This window comes from Balaenoptera acutorostrata, chromosome 9, assembly GCF_949987535.1.
Source record: "Balaenoptera acutorostrata chromosome 9, mBalAcu1.1, whole genome shotgun sequence".
NCBI lineage: Eukaryota > Metazoa > Chordata > Mammalia > Artiodactyla > Balaenopteridae > Balaenoptera > Balaenoptera acutorostrata.
Window position 1 is genome coordinate 11,704,622 of NC_080072.1, and position 16,809 is coordinate 11,721,430.

General features: G+C 40.4%; 1 pseudogene; it reads left to right on the plus strand.

Moving 5' to 3' along the window:
- The first annotated feature begins 14,853 nt into the window (after positions 1 to 14,853).
- LOC103007548 (olfactory receptor 5A1-like) lies at positions 14,854 to 16,228 on the plus strand (annotated as a pseudogene).
- The last annotated feature ends 581 nt before the right edge of the window (positions 16,229 to 16,809 follow it).

Sequence of the window (16,809 nt, forward strand, 5' to 3'; positions counted from 1 at the left end):
ACCTTCAGTTTCTCAGTGTTTGACCCTAACATACCCTTTCAGAATTTCAGACTGCAGGCTGGAGAGAATGGGACTAAACACAGGTCAGTAAATGATCTTTCTCATACACAACATCACAAGTAGAAAAACAACCACTTTGTCATAGACTTCAAACTCTCTGGGTTCCTAGGCAAATTCCAGCTGATGAAAACGGGATGTGGAGAGAAGCATAACTTTAGACTTTGACCTAACCTCCTTGCCATGGAAAATACCACACGGAGTTTCATCTAGAGTTTGTTTTCTGAGTTTCTATTTTTAGAACCTAAAACACCAATAGGAGAATGAACAAGGGACTTCTATGATACTATGCTGACCTGGGAGAGCTAAAATACAAAGAAAAGAAGTGATCATTTGAATTCTGAAATATATTGAAAAGATTACATTTCTGTTATTAAGGCAGATTGAATAGCATAGATGCACCCACCACTGGAAAACTACTAAAGATGCTGGACAAAATATTTTTTAGAAAATATTTAAAAATACACTTCTGAGCAAACAAGAAAAGAAAAGGAAATCTCCAACCTCCAAATGTAAAGAAAAATCATGAATCCTGAGAGTAAAGGCAGCTCTGAAGACGACTTTCACATTGGGGGGATCTGCTGCACTCTGGTAATATTTGGCCTGTATTGTGACAAGCACGTGAAGCTCGGGGAGAGGGAGACCAAACCCAAACTCTTGGGGAGAGTTTGATAGGAGACCCAGACATACATATGAGAGTCCAGTGGACTAGACTTTGATATGAAAGGAAATTAAGGAAAAAAAAGTCCTATCTCACAAAAAAGAAATCTCAACTCAGGTTTCGTGCTGGGTATGGGGAAAAGTAAACTGAAAATTTGTAACCACACATCCTCATGGAGGTTTGTGGTCTGAATTCACACAACCTGTGCAGATAAAGGAATCTTAGGTGAGGATTAATTTTAAAACAGCCCCAGGTTGGTAGTACCCTCAAGTACCAATCAAAAGCAAATGCAAATCCTTAAGAGAAAATCTTAAACCCAAGCTGAAATAATTCCCCCATATAACTTTCTGAAGAAAATCAAGTTGTACAAATCTTAAAGTACACAAGGAAACAAGACCTGATGGATGAAAGCTAGAAAGACATGTCATGTCAAACCTATAAAGACATCAGGAGTGGCAATTGTCTTAATACAAATCAAAATTAGATATGACTGATATGGTCAAAGTTAAGAAGGGGAATTGAAAATATCTTTAAAGACCAGGACAATGAAGGATTTCTGCATCTGGAGGTGTGGTGAATTATATACTATACCTGAATGACTCTCATAACTGAAACACCTGAAATGCTAAATTTGAAATAAAATCATCTTTTAAATGAACTTCCAATTAACTTAATGAAAAGGAGTAATAAGCTAAACCCTCAGAAGTAGTGAAACCAGGAACCCAGGAGAGTAAACATGTGCTAAAAATGGCTATCAGTTGGAGAGTCTTGCTAAAGGCTAGAGCCCCTGACTTCTTCTATGTGGACTGCATGGGTGGTGAAAGCTCAGAAGACAAGACTTAGGACATGCCCCAGGTGAAGTGGAAGACTATAACCTCAGTATAAATTAGCAAGAATTCCCACAGATTATGTTCAAGAACAAAAAGAGCAGTTCATCGTAAAAACTAACATAAAAGCGCAAACCTCTATCTAGAGTCAAACCCCCAAAATTGAGAACTGGCAGGGGAAAAATAGTCCCTATAAACAGAACTGAAAAATCTTAAGATATTGGCATTATTGGTAAAGAGGATAAGGCAGTGAGGACTAGCTATGGTGAAACACAGATTAAATCTCTCTTCAAAAGAGATACTCCCTCCTCAAAGGGAGAAATACTAAAAATAGGTCAGAGACCTGGTGAGACAGAGCACTAAAAACTGTAGAACCAAAAGGAAGAGGGTTGCCATTTGCCACAATGTGGATGGAACATAGGGGCATATGCTGAGCCAATAAACTGGACAGAGAAAGACGAATACATATGATCTCACATGTATGTGGAAGATAAACAAACAATCTCATAGACACAGAGAACAGATTGGTGGTTGCCTGAGGCAGGGAGTAGGGAGGAGGCAAGTGGGTAAAGAGAATCAAAAAGTACAAACTTCCAGTTATAAAATAAATAAGTCATGGGGACATAATGTACAGCATGGAGACTATATATACCGTACTGTATATTTGAAAGTATTGTTAAGAGAATAAATCTTAAAAGTTCTCATCACAAGAAAAATAATCTGTAGCTATGTGGCAATAGATGTTAACTAGACATTGTGGTGACTCACCTCACAATGTACACAAATATTGAATCATTATGTTGTACTGCTGAAATTAATATAATGTTATATGTCAATTATATCTCAAAAAAAAAAGCAAAAGGAAGAGGGTTGGTATATCCATGCAGTGGAATATTATTGGGCCATAAAAAGGAGTGAAGTGCTGACATGTGCTACAATATGGCTGAACCTTGAAAACATCATGCCAAGTGAAAGAACCAGTCACAAAGGACCACATGTTGTATGATTCCATTTTAATGAAATCTTCAGAATAGGCAGATCTATACAGACAGAAAGTAGATTAGTGATTGCATAGGGATAAGGGGGTGGGGAGAAAAGGGGAGTGGCTGCTAGTGAATATGGATGAAAATATTTAATGAAAATATTCTAAAATTAGATTGTGGTAGTCATTGAAAAACTCTGTGAATATACTGAAAGTCACTGAATTGCACACTTTAAAAGGCTGAATTTTATAATACGTGAACTATATCTCAGTAAAGCTATATTTTTTGTTTTGTTCTGTTTTTTAAAGAAAGAGGCTGGAAAGTGCATAAGACAAAAGGCAATGTTCTTGGGAAGGCACAATTTCTGTGGTGGGTATTCCTTAAAGATTTGGTGATGAAAGAGAAAAAGGAAGTGAGCAGGGAAATTAAAGGCCCTAAGAAAAATTTTAAAATCAAGCAAAGCACTAACCCATCTCTCTTCCTGAGTAAAGTGACTATACAAAAGAAATTCCTCTTCTCTATACCAACAGAAGAGGACACACTTAAGCTAAGAAACCCAGTTTAACGTTCAAGCCCCATTCCCTGTTTGATCCTCATAGAACCCTGCACAGTCTCAGACCTCAGGCCCTGGCAGAAACATGATTGAGCAATACTTCCAGAATCTAGCAATTCCCCCACCTGTCGTGCTGTGGCATGGTCCAGATACATCGTTCACCAACAAGACATATACCGAACAACTCAATGTTCTTGAGACAGTGTTACCTAACTCAGGTCTGGCTGCTCGCTGCTCAGAAATCAATACGTGAGAGAGAGACAAATGTTGGTAGAAGGGAAAGTTGCTTTTAATCAGAATACCGGCAATCTGGGCAGATGGTGGACTCAGGGTCCCCCAAAAACCACCTCCGAAGATTCTGCTTGGCCATGAAAGTTTTTAAAGGGAAAAAGGGAAACAATCTCAGTTAGTCATTGAGATAGGGGGTCAAAGTCATCGGCATACCCCGCTGTGTGTAGGCTTGTGTACAGGCTTGCTGACTTCTTGTGATTTTTCTTTAGATGCTATCTTTTTCACGCAGCCTGTGAAACGGGAAGTTAGGGAAGAGATCTGGTCATCTGTTAATTACTTATTCTTCATTTCTACTTCTTTGATCTACAGAAGGAACCAACAGCTTAGGCAAGGTATTGTGTGGCCAAAATATTTGAAATATGTGTGAGGGCCGGAGATGAGTAGAGCACGGGGGCACCTGGTTTAAGGTTAGTGACAAGACAACAGGGTCTCCCGCAGAGAGCTCTTTCCTGCAGAAAAACCGCTTACAACAGAACTGAGACAAATGAAAGAGCAGGAGGTTGTAGGGAGACTTTTTGCTCAGAAGTAGAAATGAAGAGATTCACCATAAGTTTCCTTGAAATAGCCATTTCTCTTTATGCATTTAAAATATGGCTTGACTTGTATAGTTCAGTTACATATAGATTGTCAAGAATGTACTACATAGCCATAAAGATGACCAAATTAACCAATGAATTTGAAGAGGAAAGTAAAATGGAACAAAGGCTTATATTCATATGATATAGCGGTTATGAGACACCAAAATGTGATATCCTGTTAGACTTTCATTAACCAGTAGAGGGAGATCCATCAGAAGACTCTACTGTAACTGAGGAGTTAACACAAGACTAGGAGAGCAGTGGACGGATTTGACTAGTGACAGTGATGATACTGACTTTAGTGTAACTGTTTACAGTTGTATCCACAAACATTTGGTCTTCATGACAGCTTGGCTTTGAGACCTTCACCTTATAGATGAGGAAGCAGAACCTCAGCTCACATTTGTAAAGGTGACCTAGCAAACGAGCAGCAGATGAGAGACAAGGCACGCATGTGCAACTACATCATCCAAGGGGACAGAATAGTAACACCTCTCCCACAGTGGTCCAAATAGGATACTCTTTTCTCCCAATAGTTGCCACTTTAGCTGGAATTATGCCTTCAAATATCTTGGCATGGTTGTCTGAGAAAGGCTAAATGCATTCACCTCTGCTTTGTGCCTAGGAGACATGAGTACTTATCTTCAGTACTTCTCTTCACCCCAAGGGTTCACAACTTTTTAGTCACTTATAACTGTGGATTAAGATAAGAAAATTCTCACTGTAAGAAAACTCCTCCTTGAACTAAACAACAAGCTCTTTCCAAGTAACTTCAACCTGGTTTCATCTGCAAAAGGGACGTGGAAATATCCTCCCTCCCAACTTCATAAGATGCAAGATGTGACACTCTCCTTGAAGAGGTGAGTAGAGCTAAAAAACCCCATTATCTTCTCTTACCCTGTTCAGGAGGAAGACAGTAAGCAGAGAACCCAGCCACACTGTGCTCAGAATTCTGACCTACAGAACTGTGAGATAATATATGCCTATTGTTTTTTTTTAAGGTTGGCATTCTTTTTTTTTTTTTTTAAATATTTATTTATTTATTTATTTGTGGCTGCGTTGGGTCTTCATTGCTGCGCGCGGGCTTTCTCTAGTTGCGCCGAGCGGGGCCTACTCTTCATTGCGGTGCACAGGCTTCTCATTGTGGTGGCTTCTCTTGTTGTGAAGCATGGACTCTAGGCGCGTTGGCTTCAGCAGTTGTGGCACACGGGCTTCAGTAGTTGTGGCTTGAGGGCTCTAGAGCGTGGGCTTAGTAGTTGTGGCGCACAGGCTTACTTGTTCCACGGCATGTGGGATCTTCCCAGACCAGGGCTCCAACCTGTGTCCCCTGCATTGGCAGGCAGATTCTTAACCACTGCGCCACCAAGGAAGCCCATGCCTATTGTTTTAAGCTGCTAAATGTGTGTTAATTCATTATGCAACAATGGGAAATTAATATCCTCATTTACATTTTAATTTGCTTCTCTGTAAAGCTACCCCCCTCTGAACTTTGCAGTTGATACCCTGATGAAGTTTTAAAAGTTCCTGTATAGAAAAATTGTCCTATTTATTTCAGGAAACAGTCACCGAGCATCTGCTTGATGCCGAGCACTGGAATACAAAGATGAATAAGAAGTTGAAGCCCTAAAAGACCTCAAAGAGAAATAATACAAGTAGACACATAACTATTGTCTGAGTCAGAAAGTGATAGATGCCATGAGAGAGTAACAAGTACAAGCTATGAGAGTTTAGAACAGGGAGAATTCATATCCAGTTGAGGGTGTCAAGAACGGTTATCTTGGGCTGGCTGTGGGGAATATGATAGGGAGACAACAGAAGGCTCAGGAAGGATTTTATGCAGCAGTGAATTTCTTTGTGGGGTTGTAGACCTCATTTAAATAGCTGATCTCATCAGCAACCTAAGTCTGGGAATAGTACAGGGAAAAAGAAGAAAATCATGAGGGGTGGTAGTAGGAATAACTTAGGGCCAGTAGACTCATGAACATGGGAGGGTTTGAGGAACAAAAAGTCACCAAGAATAGGTTCACTGACAGTTACACAGTAGAAAAAGAAGAAGTTTCGATAAAGGGAAATTTTAGGGTTTGAGATTTTAAAATTTAGCAGTCTCCCATTATGGTGAGGTCTGGGATTGGGCTGTCACATTGTGTTACTGGGGTGGCATAGAGGTTGAAGTTGGTGGAGGTATAGAGGTCAAGACAGTGTACAGCTAGGGAATTTCAAGGCGTCAACCTTGAAACCATCTGATTTATCTTTCCGGTTGCCCTTAATCATAGAGAGCTAAATAAATGTTGACTTGAGGAGCATACAGAAGAATGAAAGAATCAGAGTGAGATGAAGTCAATCCAGAAATATTTCCAGCATTACTGAGTTCAAAATTTGGTCTTCAGGAGAGGTAACAAATGGGTGAGTAATAGGTTCTTTCTTGCCATTCCTAGCCATGTGTGGTTGCTCTTAAGCTGACTGCCCAAACACATTGGTGATCAAGAGTGACGTGTTGAGACCTCAATCAGAGATACAATAGAGGCAGGGCACAGAGGGAATCTGGTGGGTTTTCCCTCTATCTTTCTATCTGCCACATCTGATAGAGAGAATTTCAAGACCATTTTCCGATTTTCAGCTCATTAATGATTCAGTAAAATAAACAGATACTTGATACCCGACAGCTGCTCTCTTCTCTCTTCCTCTCTTGCCTTTCCAAGACATCAACATCCAAGTAGACTAAAATGTTCCTTATTCATCTGGCTTTTTATGGCCTCATAGACAAGGCCTTTCCCACCATCTGGGATCCAGCTGGATAGCGCTCTCCAGCGAACATTTATCAACCTGACTGCCTGTATCCAATCACAGCTGCCTTTTCTCCTTGAAATTCAGCCCACTGAAAAATGCTACTTTTAAGATCAAGCAGATTCAGAGTGGTTGTACATTTCCCAAGCAACATCAGCTCTGGGTCATTTTAAGGTCTATTTTAAGGGACAACTCAGTGTTGCAATACACAGTTAATTGGATGCATGATTCCTACTGGCTCCATGCCTGTCCGTGTTCTGTGTCCCAGAAAGGCTTCTTTAGGAACGTCTGGGGTGGGCTCTCTCAGCAGGGTATACCACAGCAGTGCGGCTTCCCAGAAGAGCCTCAACCCTTCCCATCACTCCAAACAGCACTGAAGGATCAGAGTCTCTTAAAGAATAGACAACAGACACTGTGTGTGAAGGTCGACATCTGCCTGACACGTGTGGTTGAGCAACTATTTTCTAGGTTTTACAATGCTGGTTTATAGATCTATTCTAAGACTGAGAATGGATTTCAGAGAATACCTTCTCCATTTACCCTGGATCCAGAAAAGTAAATAAACTTCTCTGTAATTTTCAATGAGCTAAAACAACTACTGGCAAAGGCAGACGAGACCAGCTTTAAGCAAAAGCATAACGTCCTATAATTTTGTCCTCTGTGCCACCTCCTCCCTTTTTAGGCCCCTCCCTTCCTGATTCTGGGTTCCCTGATTCACTGATTACCATTTGCCTCGATTGTTCTCATCCAACCTTCCTTCATCTCTCATGATTGGAGGCACAAGCTTAAATTCTGGCTCTGCCAATGACTGGTTGTGATCTGTGAGCAGCCATGACTGAGAACCACTGCAGCAGAGTATCCATCTCCAAGGCCTTTCCTTCAGTCTCCAGATCTGTTCCAATTTCCCTAATCCTGAGAATTCTTTCCCTTGACATTGCCAGCCATGATACCTGCTTTCCCATTTCCTTCTCTTCTTTTACTGCTAAACTGGGATCTCATTTTTCTCCGCACCTGGCTTTACTCAAACTCTCTCTGATCCCCACTCCAGATATTCCATCTGAGATTGATGGGCTCCTATTGAAACTGTGCTGGGCAGATCACCACTTCCTTTTTGCCACATCCAATGGCTTTTTTTTAAAAAAATTAATTAATTTATTTATTTTTGGTTGTGTTGGGTCTTCGTTTCTGTGCGAGGGCTTTCTCTAGTTGCGGCAAGCGGGGCCCACTCTTCATCGCGGTGCGCGGGCCTCTCACTGTCGCGGCCTCTCTTGTTGCGGAGCACAGGCTCCAGACGCACAGGGTCAGTATTTGTGGCTCACGGGCCCAGTTGCTCCGTGGCATGTGGGATCTTCCCAGACCAGGGCTCAAACCCGTGTCCCCTGCATTGGCAGGCAGATTCTCAACCACTGCGCCACCAGGGAAGCCCCAATGGCTTTTTATTCATATTTTTCTATCTTTGATTTCCATGCCAGGTTCACCAAGCGTCACTGGGTGGTAAGGGCTTTGAGGATCAGGATAAGAAACTTGGGTGTCATCAGGCTATTAATGAACAACACTAACGAATATTCTTGAGCAAGGAAAGACACGGTTGGACCTGTGTTTAGGGAGGTCTTCCTGCAGGTTAAGGAGGAAAGATTGAATTGGAGAGAGTCAGAAGGCAAAAAGAAAGCAGTTGGAAGACTTTGGCAGATTATGACCAATCATCAGGTTAAAACTGCCTGACAAAAAGGGACTGGGATGGAGACGCCATGAAAGGCGGACTTCATTCTATTGAGGAGATTCTTATTCTGCAAATAGCAAAGAAAGAGTCCTTTCTGAAATTTTGCCTTGGGAAGAAGGGAAGGAGAGAGGCAGGAATTTTTAAAAACACCACAGTCTTCCAGTAATTCCATCCTTACACCCTTCACTCTGCAATGAGGAGTAAGAAACTAGAGGGTTTTTTGGGTTTTATTCACATATTTTTTTTAATCTAGAAAAGATTAATTACATACAAACTACTGCATTGACCATGGTGACCCTTTCCCCAATGTCAAGCCTTAGAAGGATCCCAAGAATGTAGGCCTAAGGCCAAGAGCTGGGAATTTGGGGAAAGGGTATAATTTTTTTAGCTTCACAGTAAGAGATTATGACCCTGATAGAAGAGAAGTGGATGGCGTTTGGGGGTGGAGAAGGGAAGAGGCAGAAGATTTTTCTCATCTGGCTGCAGCTTGAAGAGCTGCCAACAGAAGCAGGGTGCGGCTGCCATTTCACAAATCCTCGAAAGAAGCTGCAGAGTCCTGTGGGTTTGCGCAATACCCACTTCCTTCTGTTCCTTGCATGTCCTTTCGCCAGACACACAAATAGATTTCAAGTCTTTTCAAGTTGGATATTTGATAAATCATAAACAAAACATGGACATGAAGGAAATCTGGCCTTAGTCAAACACCAAAAGTTATTTTTCTTTTAAACTCCCGACACATAGTTTTTTGTTTTTGTTTTAAATGAGGCCCATCAAGTGATTTTTTTTCCCCATTGCCATCCGTTTTTCATGTCCTTATGGGGGTGGGGGACGTGGGGTATAGAGGACTGAATGTGGATTTTGGATTCTAGAAGACCTTAGTACAAATGCCAGCTTTATCACAACCTCTCTGCATGACCTTTGGCAAACACTTCTCCAAAATTCCTTTTTCTCACCTGAAAATGCATTTAAGAATGCTTTCCATTGGGAGCTACTGTGAGGCTGTTATGAAATAAAGGATACAAAAGGCCCAATCTATACAGCTAAAAATAGTAGTATCTGTCAGTCTTCTTTCCTCTTTCTCCTCATTGTACAAAATCATAGAATCTTAGAATTTTGAAGAACGCATTAGGTCAACTAATTCAGTCTCTCTGGCTCTCTCTCAGATAGCCTATTTATTTTACTTTCTTCCAGTTTTATTGAGATACAAATGACATAACATTGTATCAGTTTAAGGTGTACAACATAACAATTTGGTACAGGTATATACTGTGAAATGATTATCACATAGGTTTATGTAGTTAAGATATATCACCTCACGTAGTTACAATGTTTTTTCTTGTGAGGAGAACTTTTAAGATCAGCTCTCTTAGCAACTTTTAAATATATGATGCACTATTGTTAACTCTAGTCACCATGCTGTACATTACATCTCCAGAACTTATTTCTCTTATAACTGGAAATTTGTTTTGGTCACCTTCACCCATTGCCTCTGGCAACCACCAATCTGTTCTCTGTTTCTATGACTTTGTTTGTTTGTTTGTTTTTAGATTCCACATAGAAGTGAGATCATCACTGTCAACTGTACTATCTTCTCCTCACTTACTTCCAGTGATGGAGAATTTACTCCTTTCCAGAACATCCATTCTACCTTTGGACTGTCCTATTGTTTCCTTATAATCTCTCTGTCTCTTGTCTCTTTCTCTCTCTCAGTTGTACCCATTCAGTCCTAGCTCCAACCCTTGGAGTCATTCAAAAGATATTTTTACATTGAAGAAGTTCTGTAAAATATCTGGTGCTTTACAAAGGTAACTGCCGTTGATGATATAGTTACCTATTTTGAAGCCGAAAGCCACTCTTGGCTTTCACTGCCTCTAGGGATACCTTATTGGAACCAGACCAGGGACTAGAAATATAATGGAAGCAGGGTCAATGGAAATCAACTCCACCCAACCAAAGCTGGCATCCTTTTTCCCTCCGAGCCCAGATGGGCAGCCAAGCTGCCAGTAGGTTCTCTCTGGGATATGTCATACCCCACAACTAGAGAGATCCAATGGTACGTCGGAGAGAATGGGCCTTGCTTTAAAGCCCCATCAAGTCCTTCCCTTGGTGGCCAATTTAAAGTAGCTACATATAAATTTTGTTTATCTTTTTTGGCCAACACCAGTGCTCCTGGTGCAAGCAGAGATGGGTTTCATTCTTGTTACAAGCTTCTGGTCTTAGCCATCTGACCGAAACCCAGAGTTTAGGGAGTTGTAGGTGAGTTTGCCTTTTGCCCTTCTTTAGATATGGTTCATGGTGAATTCTAGAATCACAGAATGAGAGAGTTAGAAAGACCCTTGAAAATGAGGAAGGTGGAGCAGGCAATATGCTGGCGTCCCCTTCCCTACTGCTCTGGCTTTAACCAGAGGAGCTGGACTTGACCTATTTTATATTCTGGAATTCTGCAGAAGCTCTCATTTTTAAAAAGTTTCTGCTATTTACAAATGGAAATAAGGAAGGAAAGAAAGAAGGAAGGGAAGTGGACTAGAAAACAATGATCTAAGCTGATTTTTTTCTAGTATAGACAGGAGATAAGAAGATTAAGATTCAGAAAGGCAAATATTTTTTCCCAAGGTCACACAGCAGAAAGGTAGGAGAAACAGGACTTGAATCAGCACTTTTCTTTCTTTCTTTTTTTTTTAAGGTTTCAGTCCAGGGCTTTTTACGCTATTCTAGACTCATGAATATGTGCATGTGTGTGTCTGCAATTTTTAAAAAACCGTATAATTTCTTTGGATTCTCTCTAGTGACCATTGAAACTCCAGGTTTTAGAATAAGGTAAAGCAGAAAGAGCTAATCTTGGAGAATGAGATTTAGGTCCTAATTTCACCTCTTGTAACCAACCAACGGTACAGACAATAACTCTCTCTCTTTGGCTTCAGTTTTATTATTTATAATGGACAAAGGCTAGGCTAACTGATTTCTATCTCTGATATTTTATATTTTAGGCATATCACCAGAATTTTCTGGATATTCAGGGAGTATTTAAAATAGGGCAGATCCAATAGTCTTGGAATTAGGGAAAGTTTATAACATCTATATAGTAACTATTTTATAGCCCTTTATTCAGCCAGATGACATATATTCATTGGACACCTATAATCTGCTAAGCACTGTAACAGATAAGGAGAAATAATTGAGGAAAGCAGAAAACACATTTCTTTTCCTGCATGTTATTCTCTCTAAGTTTTCTTCATCATACCTTACAAAGTCATCTGAAATACAAATACGCTCTGTACCTCAATTATATCATTTATTTGGGAATTACCACATTAGAACCTCATTCCTCTTTATTTTGGTAGTGGCTTAGTTTTGTTAAAATGTAAAGGGACTTGCTCAGGTTGAGGAGAAGAAAACTCTTTACAATGATTTTCGGAATTCAAGTTCCACATAACCAGTCTTGTCCAGTCAGTTGAGATGGGGAAAGTATCACCTCTATTGCAGTTCCATCTATACTATGGTCCTATGGACTGCCCAGACCCATGGCCAAATTCTTTCATAGCACTCAGGAAAAAGAACAGGCTCTAGAGTCAAAGAATCAAGAGTTTAAATATTGGTTTAGTCATTTAATATCTCTTTGAGCTGTCATAACTTCAATGAGCTTCTTGTCTGTAATACATGTCTTTTGGAATTGTTGTAAATTGAACTCATTCAGCACATACTATTTAATGTCCACTATGTTCCAGGCACAGTGCAAGGAATTAAGGTTATAATGCCCTCCCAGACTTCACAGTTAAGGATACAGACAGAACAAGTCAGCAAACAAAGAGTAAATACAGAGTGAGGTAAGTGTTATCAAATAACCCAACACGTTGCTATAAATATTGGCAATAACAAAGTTTTTATTACTTCCTACATCATGAAGGGCATATGGTTGATGTAGCAATTATTGTGTACAAGTACATGCACCTGGGGTTAGTCAGCCGGTGCAGTGGAGAGCAGACCCTGGATTAGGGATGAAGTACCTCTGGGTTCAAACCCTGACAGTGTGGATCCTTTGTTAAATAATAAAAATATTTTTCTCTCCAAAACATGATGTAATTTATTTCATTTAATATTCACAATCTAGGAGGTAGTCCTAGTATTGCCTCCCCTTTACAGTAGAGGGAAATCAAAAGAGATTTGAGAATCCTGTGTCAGTTTGAGCAAGGCCACATAGCTAGTGAGTAGTGACGCAAGGATTGGAGACTAGCTGTGTCTGACGTCAAGGCCATGCTTTGGAGGACCACCAATACCATGATGGATGTGAAAATTTTGTAGAAACTTAAAAACACTAAAAATAAGTGATGGTGGTTCTCAGACCATGCAAACTAATTTATATATAGTTATTATTATAAGGAAATTTAATGTATGTCTCATACTCTATTTCTATATCTTTACCTTCAGATAATTCAGGTCAAAATGACCAGGTTAACGATGTAGTAATCATATAAAATAATTGGCAATTAGCTTTTATCACACTCTAAAAATGTAATAGACTAGTTATCATAGAACCTTGAGGTTGAAGTAGCAAGAATCATGATGAATCTTACTAAAATATACCTTTGACAATAACTGTAAATGTGAAAAATGAAGGGGGAGGGATGAGTTGTCTGGCCATATATGGTTTCTCTTCTTGGCTGCACTGCAGAACGAATGGTGCTGTTACATCTCAGGGAAGAATTTGTTTCTAAATCTACCTATTTTAATTCAAATCATCATCAGCTTTCTTCCTGGCCTTTGAAGCAACTTTCTCTTCTTGCAACTTTCCAGTCTTCCTTTTCAGCCTTCTTTCACTCTGATTCATCTTTTACACTGCTTCTGCACTGCTCTCAGTTATATTGTTAAACATGTACTTGACAGCTAGTTCCTTGTTTACAAAAAAAAGTAAAATTTAAAAAACAAACAAAGATAAAATGTTCATGTTTTCCCTTTGGCCATAAGGGAAAGGTCAAACTCCTTAGCATGATATTTATTTAACAAATATGTATTGAGCATCTACCATGTGCCAAGCAATGGTCTAGGTGCTTGTGATACTTCAGTGAACAAAAGAGACAAAAATGCCTAAAAATCTTGGTCTTCATTGAGCTTACATTCTTGTTGAGGGAGAGAGACAATAATCAACAAACCAATGAATTATATGCAATAGTAGGAGGTGATAAGTCCTATCAAAAGAAGAGGGCAGGGCAAAGGGGGCAGAAGTCCAGAAGTGGAGAGAAGGTTGAAATTAAATATGAATATGTAAACACATATATGCAATTATAAATATATATATATATATATAGTATGTGCAATTATATATACAGTAAATGCAGTTACATATATGAAACATTTCAACAAATGTCCTCACCATCTTTGCTTTTGAAGATCTTTCACAATTTGTTCAGCCCCTGCTCTCTCTCAAAAGTAGCCTTATATTATCTTCTCTTAATTCTGTTTAGCCCGTGCTCCTGCCATGCTAATGTTTTTAAGGTTCCTCAAACACTATGGTTTCCTGTGCTTTTACAAATGCTTTTCCCATTTTTAATATAAAGCTCTTGAGCCAACCACCTGTCAACCGCTCACACACACAATTTTCATTCTGGTAACCCTTTCCTCATTGTTGGAATCCTCCTCAAACACATCTCCTCTCAGAAGCTATGTCCAGGACCCAGGGCACTGTACAAATACTGCTCTTAGAGCAACTGTCACACTGTGCTGTGATTTGTCTGTTTCATGACTATCCCACGCAGTATGTTGAACATTTTCAACTTAATAGTAATGTTTTATTACTTTGTACATCATCCGCATTTCTCTATCAAACACATGGGGCAAGGTCAGTTGATAATATTTGTGCAAAATGAGCATAAGCGTTTCACAGTGTTGAACTTTTTTTTCCTTATCCCTTTCTTTAATCTCTAAAGGGGATGCCAGTTTTTCACATCTCTAAGTGCTTCATTCCTCTGCTTTAAGGAAAAAGAACACCTTGACCCCATAAAACCTGGTCAGAACAGACTATGATGATGAGAAACACAAAATTGCCTCTCTAGGCATTTCTTCTCAAAAAAGAAAAAAAATCTAGTATAAATCTGAGTGGCCCATTAATCCAATCACAATGTTTGGATCCACTGGAAAAAAAGTGGGGGTAGTTAGTCCAAGTGCTATTAATAACTTCCTTTGATAAAGCCGTGACATTGACAGTGAAGGTGATGATCCAGATAATGCAAAAATGCCCGTCTGTTCTGGGACCTGTCACTTTTGCACAAACAAATGAATCAGATCAGGATGACAACGATCTCTTTGAAAGACCCAATAAGTGCTGTAGAGGGGATTTCTGCATTGGATGGAGGTAGGACATTTGCCTTCCACTGTCTCTTCTGGCTCTGGGGCGTCTATGTTTCCATGACAGAAAAAAATGGTTTCTTCACCTGGATTTTCATTGCCCCAGGAATCTCATTTTGGGGCTCTGAAGGCAGCAGAGAGAAGAAGATAGCCCTGGGAAGGAATATCAGCATGATGACCAGTTTCATCCTTTTGGGATTTTCAGGGCATCCAGAGCTGCAGGTTACCCTCTTTGTACTGTTTCTGGTGATCTACTTCAGGACTCTGGCTTGGAACCTGGGCCTTATTGTCTTGATTGCCATGGAGTCACACCTCCACTCCCCCACGTATTTCTTCCTTGGTAACTGTCCTTCACTGATATTTCATACACCTCCTCTGTAGCCCTTAAGATGCTCTGTAACTTCTTCAAGGAACAGAAGACCATCTCCTTTGTGGGCTGTGCTGCTCAATTTTTCTTATTCATTGGGATGGTAGGCACAGAGTGCTGTCTCCTGGCAGCCATGGCATACGACTGGTACACTGCCATCTCCAACCCTCTGCTCTACACCGCCCTCATGACACCCAGCACCTAATGGGGATGCCCATTAGAGTGCACGCTGGAGGATTCCTCACCGGATTGGTACAAACCAGCTCTATATTCTGACTCCATTTCTGTGGGCCACGAATCATTAACCACTTTTTCTGTGACCTGCCACCACTGCTGGTCTTGTCTTGTTCTAGTACCTTCCTCAGCCAGGTAGTAAACTTTATTGTTGTGTGTACAGTTGGTGGGACTTCAGCTCTTGTTGTCCTGGTTTCCTATGGCTACATCATTGCTGCTGTCATGAAGATCCATTCAACCCAAGGGCCGACGAAGGTTTTCAACACCTGTTCCTTTCATCTGACCACAGTGATTCTCTTCTATGGCTCTGGTCTCTTCTCATATCTCCATTCTAGTGCTGGCTACTCATTAGACCAAGATAAGGTGGTGTCCATGCTCTATGGAGCTGTGATTCCCATGCTGAGCCCCATCATATATAGTGTGAGAAACAAGGAGATCAAAGATGCATTGAAAAAACTCAAGGAGAGAAAGAAGCAGATGTCCTCTCTGTGTCTTATAGTTCCTTGAGTTTAAAAGAAAAAACAAACAAAAAATACCTTAAGTTTTGGTATATGTAATCATAATAATAAGTGGCCCACTTACTATTAGTAATAATAGGGATCTGAGTAATAAATTAAAGAAGCTCTTTCAAATAAGATCCCCAACCTACATGTCTACTACATAATTAGGCTCTACAAAGGTTTGTTTCTCCCTTTTACTTTTCTTGTCATAGACTGGTAGGGTTTCAATTTTGATTGCTTGCAATAGAAAATAAATAAGCTTTTCTATGATATTCCTTAGCTTTATGGCCTCAGGTGCTGTGTCCAGGATGCCTTAGAGCCAGCTGGGGCATGACCAAGGACCATGAGCATTGATTAGAGACCTGTTTACAAAACACCACTCTTACCAGTCCATTCACTATTTGGGACAAATTTTTTGTTCCCCTTGCCTTGGATACCTACCTATCCAAAGGTTGATACTGACCAGGAAGGCTGACCTGAGAGCCCTCATTAAATTGGGTTCAGCAGTGGTTACTCGGAGCCAGCAAAGCAATAGGGTACCTGTAAATCGTGTGTGAAAAGAGACCAGGGTCACATCTGTGGGGTCATGGTGTCCCCTGGGGTCAGAAATAGGGACCTAAACCAGCAGATTCAAAGATGTGAAATCACAGTGAGCAAAGAGCAGAGATAAGGGTAAGGGAGAAGCCCTAAAGGAGAGCAGAGTGCCATACGGTTAATTTTCTTGGCTGAAACTGCCTAGTGACTGGATGGGACCCGATTTAAGGAACAGTGTCAGAGAAGAGAGACTTCCTCTGGCAGCTCTGATTCCATATCTGTTCCCTAGACCAGCTCTCACTCTTGGTCTTGTGTGGATATTTGACTTACTCTCTGTTCTCACTTCATCCCCAATTTACTTGCACTCCATATACTAGAGTT